Raw genomic sequence first — 8,683 nt, 5'->3', positions numbered from 1 at the left:
GGCTCAAATCTCCTTAAAAAAATGTAATAAAAGACTCATTGGAATCCATGCATTCGGCGCCCTGCATGTAGATTAGGGGCCAGTCCGTATAGATTAAGGGGATGATGCCCCTGCGCCCCATATGTATGTACGGGCCGCCGCTGTATTATTACACTGAGCAAAATTATAAATGCAACACTTTTGTGTTTGCCCCTATTTATCAAGAGCTGAACGCAAAAATCTACAAAAATGTACAATGTACACAAAAGGCTCTCAAATATTCTCTCAAATATTATTCACAGACCTGTAAATTTGTGTTAGTGAGCGCTTCTCCTTTGCCGAGATAATCCATCCACCTCACAGGAGTGGCATATCAAGATGCTGATTAGACAGCAGGATTATTGCACAGGTGTGCCTTAGGCTCCTTTCAGACGTCCGCTCCGTCTGTCCGTTCATTACAAGTCCGTTAACGGACTTGTAATGAATCCCTATGGGGACGCGTCCGTTAGCGGATGGAGCATCCGCTAGCGTCCGCGTCAGTCGGGTTCCGCTTTTCCGAACGGGAGGAAACCCTATTTTTCTTCCGTTCGGCGGAACGGACCGGATGCAGACGGACAGACGGTCCGTCTGCATCCGGTCCCCCATAGGGGAGAGCGGAGCAGAGACAGGGCGGTCCCTGCACTGTGTGCGGGGACCGCCCTATCCGCCGACAGCTCAGCGGGGATCCCCGCTGAGCTTTGGCGGACACACGGAGCGGACCGAGAAACGGTCTGCTCCGTGTGAAAGAGCCCTTAGGCTGGCCACAATAAAAGGCCACTCGGGTCAAATTTCGAAATTCGACCGACCCAACCTTCAATTTCACCTCATGTTCCTACAGAAAAGGATTTTCGTGTCTGGGAATCTTCTTTTCTTTCTGGGAATTTTCTTTTCTTGCAAATGCGCATTTCTTTTTTGATTACATTTCTCACACGATTCTCCCATCATTGATTAGAAAATCGTTTGTTTTTTCAAAAAATATCCAACATGTTGGATTATTAAAATTCGATGGCCGCCCGAAAATCGGCTGTTGCTGCATCCCACTAATGGTGCAAAATACGAACGAAAATTCTTTCGAAATTCGACCATGTATGGCCAGCCTAAGGCTGCTTTCACACTAAGCAGCGTCAAGCATCGGCGGTAAAGCGCCGCTATTTTTAGCGGCGCTTTATCGTCTTGTTTGCTGCGGTTTTTGTCTGCTAGTGGGGCGCTTTTAACCCCCGGCCGAAAAGGTGTTAAAACCGCATTGATTTCAATGGGCAGGGGCGGTTTAGGAGCCGTGTATACACCGCTCCTACAGTGCCTCAAAGATGCGGCTAGCAGGACATTTTTTAGTGTCCTGCCAGCGCACCGCTCTAGTGTGAAAGCCCTCGGGCTTTCACATTGGAGTGAGAGGAGAGGCGCTTTACAGGTGCTATTTTTAGCGCTATAGCACCTGTAAAGCGCCTCAGTGTGAAAGCAGCCTAAAATGTGCAGTTTTATCACACAGCACAATGCCACAGATGTCGCAAGTTTTGATTCAATTGGCATTCAGTAATATCCACCAGAGCTGTTGCCCTTGAATTGAATGTTCATTTCTCTACCATAAGCTGTCTCCAAAGACGTTTCAGAGAATTTGGCAGTACATCCAACCGGCCTCACAACCGCAGACCACGTGTAACTGCCGGGGTTTTTTTTAAGAGAAAAAAGGTACAGGAATTCAACCACAACCCCACAAAACCCCCACACACACCCTCCAAACTGCATACAAATTGTAGGTGTGGTCAAATTTCACTAACAGTGGGAGGGTCTTAAAGGGCAGGACGCGGGGAGATCATCCAGTGGGGGCATCTGCACTGCACCCTGTGCACCTGCATCTCCCTTGCCCCCATCCTGCACTCAGTGGGAGCCGTTGGGAGACAAACTCTCACCTGTAAACACAGAAGCTGGACTCCTGTGTCTGCAAGTAAGTGGTGAGCAGGAAGCAAAGGGCCTGGGCCAGAGGTGGTGGAACTGAGTACCACCAAAATTGCAAAACGTAGTACATAAACTACTTTTTGAAATCGGTGCAGCGGCGTCGCACTGATTAGGAGGGTGCCATTGACGCCAATTGCTGACGATTTGACATGTCAAATCGCATGTCAAATTGCACCAGTGTGAACCAGGGCTTAGACAGATTTGTGAACAATATTTGAGAGAAATAGGCCTTTTGTGTACATAGAAAAATGTGCAGATCTTTACGTTCATCTCATGATAAATAGGGGCAGAAACAAAAGAGTCTCATTTATAATTTTGCTCAGTGTATTTATTTAAAAATATTTGTTTTAATATTTCATTATGCCAGGGCTGTCTTTAAGGCAGGGCAAACGGGGAAGCTGCCCTGGGCCCTGTCATTGTTGTGGGGCCCAAAGCAGCTGCCTCATACTTGGCAACTATCCCAGTTTAAATTCCTTTGTCCCTTGAAGTTTTAGTCCTGTGCTGTGTCCTGATATGTCAGTGTGAAGTGCTGCTACTAATGCTGACCAGCTCTGCCCTATTGTTGTGTACAGATGACTCCCCTGCAGACCCTCTGTTTACATGTAAATAACCGTCATTTATATGTAAATAATGGGAGTATTCATATTTAAATCGCATTACAATCACTAAGCCAGCCCTTCAAAATCCTCTTCCATTCATGGAAACCCTAATGCCGCGTACACACCATCACTTTATGTGATGAAAAAAAACGACACTTTCTGTGAAGTAAAAAATGACGTTTTTGAAACTTCAATTTTCAAAGACGAAGTTGCATACACACCATCGTTTTCTCACAATGATCTTGCAAAGTCAGGTTACGTTCCACCACGTTTTACCATTGAAGCTAGCTTCTGGGCATGCGTGGATGAAAAAACGTCTTAGTAAACGACGTTTTTTGCTACACACGGTCAATTTCTGTGAAGTAAAAAGTGCACTTTTGAAAAACGACACATAAAATTGAAGCATGCTTCAATTTTTTTCTGTCGTTTTTTAGAAGACATAAAACGACGTTTTTGCCCACACACGGTCAATTAAATTGACGTTTTTGAAAATGACGTTTTTTTCCATCGCAGAAAGTGATGGTGTGTACGCGGCATTACTCTTCAACTTCAAACTTCCCCCCAGGAGACTGTTCACATTCTCCTCTGCTATAGGCCACCTGGGCCAAAATCGCAGTTTTTGCCATCTTTAACGGAGTTTATATCCACTTATACCCTTAACAGCAAACACCTTTTGCTGCTCGGGGACTTTAATCTGTGGGCCAACTCCGCACAGGATCCCATTGCGGACGCCTGCATCGATCACCTGGAGGGATTAGGGCTACAGCAACTTATATGCGGGCCAACACATGCTTCAGGTCACACACTCGACCTAATTTTCAGACAAAATCTGAAAATAAGCATTTTAGAAAATGAACCATTGCCAGACCACCATGCAATCAATTTCATAATCTCCAAAATTCCCCCAGTGATAAAAGCACCCAAGCCGGTGACAATACACTGGGCTAGATCTCAGAAGAAGCTCCATTCGGAACTCTTTAAATCTACCTTGGGAAACAGAATCAAAACAATCCATCCACATCAAACAGCCGCAGATACACTGGATGCCATAAACGCAGCCCTGCTACAGTCAGCCGATTTAGTAGCACCGAAACGCAAAGCCTGCATCCGAAAAAGAAAGTCTGGCTGGTTCAACAACCAGCTGTCGCTTCTGAAGCAAGAGCGCAGAAGGGCGGAAGCCGCCTGGAAAAGAAGCCCTGCAGAGGATAACCTCATCATCTACAAGGCAATAACAACACGATATCATAAAGAAATCTTCAAAGCCAAGAAACATCATTTTTCTATGGCGATTAACAGCGCCCTAAACCGCCCCCGCGAACTCTTCAAGATGGTCACCCAGACCATGAATCCAGGATGTCTTGAAGTCCCCAACTCAGACACCCAAGAGTTCTGTAATGAACTATCGGATTTCTTCATCAACAAAATTGAAAGAATCCGGGAAAGCATCTTGCAAAACAATACCCCCCTCAACCCCACCGTCAATCAACCACAAAACACCCACAGAAACGCTCTCCATCGATACCACAAAAAATATCATTGGTGCTTTGCGGAACAGCACATCGCCCAATGATATCATCCCCACCAAACTGCTGAAGGAATGTGCCGACATCCTGGCACCACCCATCACACAGCTTATAAACCAGTCATTTAAGGAAGGCACAGTGCCATCCCTGTTGAAAGAGGGCACAATCCAGTCCATCTTGAAAAAACCTAACCTGGATCCCAAGGACCCAACTCACCGCCGTCCCATAACAGGCCTAAATGTTCTCTCCAAGATAATGGAGAAAGTAGTGGTACAACAGCTGCAACAGCATCTAGACACCCACAATCTACTGGATCCATTACAATCAGGCTTCCGTCCCGGACACGGGACAGAAACGGCCTTACTCAAAATATGGGACGATGCCCTCGAGGCCGCAGACGAAGGAGAATCTTGTCTCCTGGTTCTGCTGGACCTAAGCGCAGCCTTTGACACGGTAGACCACAAACTGTTACTGATGCGACTAGCCAAGGTAGCAGAAGTCGCAGAAGGTGATTTAGCATGGTTTTCTTCCTTTCTTGAAAACCGATCACAAACAGTTAAATTGGGTTCTTTCATGTCGGAAAAGCGCACGGTGTCATGTGGAGTCCCCCAAGGATCCCCCCTGTCACCGGTGCTTTTCAACATCTATCTTCGCCCTCTCTTTGATATTATCAGTAGCCAAGTACTACTCTATCACTCTTATGCAGACGATACGCAACTGTATTTTCGCATCTGCAACAAAAAGGATCATCATCCCAGTTTAGAGAAATGTCTCTCTTTGATAGAAAACTGGATGACAAAGAGTTATCTTAAACTCAACAGTTCAAAAACAGAACTCCTTATGTTTCACGCCAGCCGAAAGAGTCAACTGGCAACAACCTGGACACCCCCGCCCATTCTGGGCCAAATCATCACCCCTAGCTCCAAAGTCAAAAGTCTCGGGGTCATCTTCGACACCTTCATGACAATGGACGCACAAATAGGGTCAGTAGTCAGCGGAGCGCACCATCTGTTGCGCCTACTACGCAGACTTATTCCATTTATCCCCAAAGAAGACGTAGCAGTCGTGGTGGGAACAATCGTGAATTCCAGACTGGACTATGCTAACGCCCTGTACCTCGGACTCCCAAAGTACCAAATCTCCCGTCTGCAAGTCGTTCAGAATACGGCCGCCAGACTGGTGACTGGAAAAAAAAAAAGGGAATCAATCTCACCTTCGCTGAGAACCCTTCACTGGCTGCCAGTAAAAGACAGAATTGCATTTAAAGCACTCTGCCTGACACATAAGTGCATCCATGGGAAGGCTCCGCAATATCTTTGCGACAAGATAGAACCTCACAATTCGAATCGCGTTCTGCGATCCACCGACCAAAATCTGGTCAGGGTACCAAAAACCAAATACAAGTCCAAAGGAGAAAGAAGGTTTGCTTTTCAGGGTCCTAGACTATGGAACGCTTTACCAACCAGCATTCGGTTGGAGGAAAACCACCTGACTTTCAGAAGACAGATCAAAACTCTGCTCTTTTGATGTCATGAGACACGAACAACTAGCGCCCAGAAGCAATTCAGTTCGCATGCGCCGCGCTTTATAAGTTTTTCATTCATTCATTCATTCGTAAATAGCTGAGGCTGGCAGCATTCATATGTAAATAAAGGCAGCATTCATATGTATATCATGCCCCTCCGCAGTGAAAAGATGATGTGCTGTAACCTCTAGCAACTAATCAGTGAGCAGTAATACTGTACAGTAATCTCTAGCAACCAATCAACAAGAATAAATCATGAGCTGTAACCTGTAGCAACTAATCAGTGAGCCATAATGTGTGCTCTAACCTCTAGCAACCAGTTAGTAACTGTTAATGATTTGCTGTAACCTCTGGCAACCAATCGCAATCACTGCCTGATCTGATACAGTAAACTGATTTTAAGTCTAGATGATATTTATTGTATGTCTCAGAGCAGGCGGAGAGCAAAATTGCATGGGGGGGGGGGGGCCAAGAAATGTTTTGCCCAGGTCCAATTAACATAAAGACGGCCCTGCATTATGCTTATGGAACGACCGCCACTGAATCTCTGCTGTGAAATTTTTATGATGTATATGTAAAATCCATGTCCATGGACGGACACAGCTCCTTAAATCTTGACAAGTGGGTTATGTTCCCTGTTTACAGGACAGCACTAGGCAGAAACATGTTAGATAATTAAATACATGTTACATTAACAGACATAACCCTCCTCACTGCAGCATGCAGCCTCAGTTTGTAACAAGCAGTACAAACCTAAAAAAGAGGGGTGGGAGCTGTGTCTATTTTCTCTTATCATCCATGGACAGACACAGCTCCTTAAATCTTGACAAGTGGGACGTCCCCAAGTAGTGTCAAAAACGAGGGGTGGGAAATATATCAGTAAAACCTATTTTAACTTCACCCCAAAACCTCTCCACGAGGAGAGGCATAGCCTGATTGCCCAAAGTACTAGGACAAATAACGGTAGACAGGGTCTACAGCACCTGGTATTCCCAGGCTGACTCCCACCCAGGTACTAACCAGGCCCAACCCTGGGTAGTTACCGAGATCAGACGAGAACGGGCGCATACAGGGAGGTGTGGCCGTAGGTTCACTCAAGTCCAGCGACTCTGGGACGACTGGACCCCCCAGGCGCCCCCACAACCCATCCGTTGTAATCACCGTCCACAAAAAGGAAGAAACTACTTCCCGGACCGAAGAGTCGGGGATCTCAGCCACCAATTCAGAGAGACACTGACTAAGTGGCGCACCTGAATCTGATGATTCAGAGACAAGAGATTTGTACCACTCGGACAGTATTTCCCTCTGGACATACGGTACCGCATCGAAGGAGGCTACCCACAGACCGAGGATCTGCATGCAAACGGAGAGAAGACTGATTGCGTGATGCCAATACCTTCACCGCAGACTGAAGAGTCTGCAATTTCTCCAGGGGAAGAAAGACCTTCGCCACTGTGGAGTCCGGAACCCCTAGGTACTCCAAAACTGAGTCGGAACCAGGACTGACTCCAAATGTTTAACGCCCACCCAAATTCTCGGAGGGTCTGAAAAGCTACCAACACGACCACTAATTCTGAGTCAGAAAGTTGTCTAAGTAGCCCACAATGGCAAAGCCTCGCTGTCCCAACAAGGTTAGGATAAGTGCAAGCTCCTTGGTGAAAACCTGTGGTGCTGGCGCCAGATCAAAGGGAAGGGCCACAACTGACAGTGGGCATCCCCATCGCGAGGCACAAAAACCACTGTGACACGTGCAAAGTGGGACATGCATGTATGCGTCCTTGATGTCCAAGGATGCCAGAAAGTCCCCCGGATGGAGCGCAGCTACCACCGAACGAATAGATTCCGAGCGGAACTACCCATCGTTCACAAAGGAATCTTAGGCCCTTGAGGCCCAAAATCGGACGGACCCTGTCCATCTTTGGGACCGAGAACAGATTTGGAAAGAATCCTTCACACCTCTAGTCCTGCAGGAAAGGTAAAATTACCCTGCAGCTTAGCAAGTCCTACACTGCCCCAAGGCAGACCGACGAGCCGGGAGAGGGAAACAGGAGGGAAGAAATCTGTTCGGTGGATCGGAAGGAACCCTATCTAGTACTCCGAAGATACCACCTCGCAGACCCACTGGTCGGAGAACAGGGAGGTTCACCGAGTTGTGAACAGCAAAGTCGACCCCCCACCTCAGAGACGGGCAGAGGAAGATACATACATTGGCGGGTTTGGGTGCCGGCGCGATCGGCTTACGCACCCAGGGACGTTTTAGTCCCCCAGCTGAGCCTTTGTCAGCCTGGGGGGTTCGCCCGTGGACCCTGACTGACGAAAATAGCACATTGGTGTAGGAAAGGAAGGACCCGGCCGACGGCGGGGCTCCTTCCCCCTGGAAGCCTGAGGGAGGCGAGTGCTCTTCCCTCCAGTGACATCCTTGATGTCATCCAGCGAGGACCCAAAAGGTCTCCCACCCATAAAGGGTAAATCTGCCAGGGCGTATGTTAGAGGCCTGGCCAGCAGACCAGCATTCCAACCAGAGAAGGTGGCAACCATCTCTGAAACCGAAACCCTGGATACCAAGGGCACGGCATGCAGTGAAACATCACAGACATATACAAGGCACTGGACCAGCTGGTCAGTTAGCCTAATAACTTTGGGAGAGTCGGTGCTCCTCCACTGTCTGGTGCAAAATGCTCACTCCGTGAGTGACTGGGACCCCAGCGTAGTGGCCACAATAAGCCACAAGGCAGAGCCCAGCATGGTAGACATGGAACGGGTCAGTACTTCGGATCTTCTATCAGTCAGATCCACACAAGCGGGGGTTCCCGCAATATGGAGGGTGGTCACCTATACATGACAACCGGAGGGTCCACCACTGGAGAAGAAGCCCACTCTCTTAAAAAGGCCCTCCTCAAAGGGGCACTGAAGCCCCAGGCGGTGAGGGACTACAAAAACCCTCAGCGGCTTTTCACATTCCGCATCTTTAGAAATTAGCAAAGAAGGGCACACAAGGAAAAAAACCTACACAGAGCGGTCTGATTTGTGTAATGCCAAAAAAGACTGAGCCCTCAGCGGAAACC

General features: G+C 47.8%; 1 pseudogene; it reads right to left on the bottom strand.

Annotated features, from left to right (window-relative positions):
• Positions 1–6,589: 6,589 nt before the first annotated feature.
• LOC120925444 lies at positions 6,590–6,708 on the bottom strand (annotated as a pseudogene).
• Positions 6,709–8,683: the final 1,975 nt, after the last annotated feature.

Source organism: Rana temporaria, chromosome 1 (genome assembly GCF_905171775.1).
Source record: "Rana temporaria chromosome 1, aRanTem1.1, whole genome shotgun sequence".
NCBI lineage: Eukaryota > Metazoa > Chordata > Amphibia > Anura > Ranidae > Rana > Rana temporaria.
This window is presented reverse-complemented; position numbering and strand designations above follow the sequence as displayed.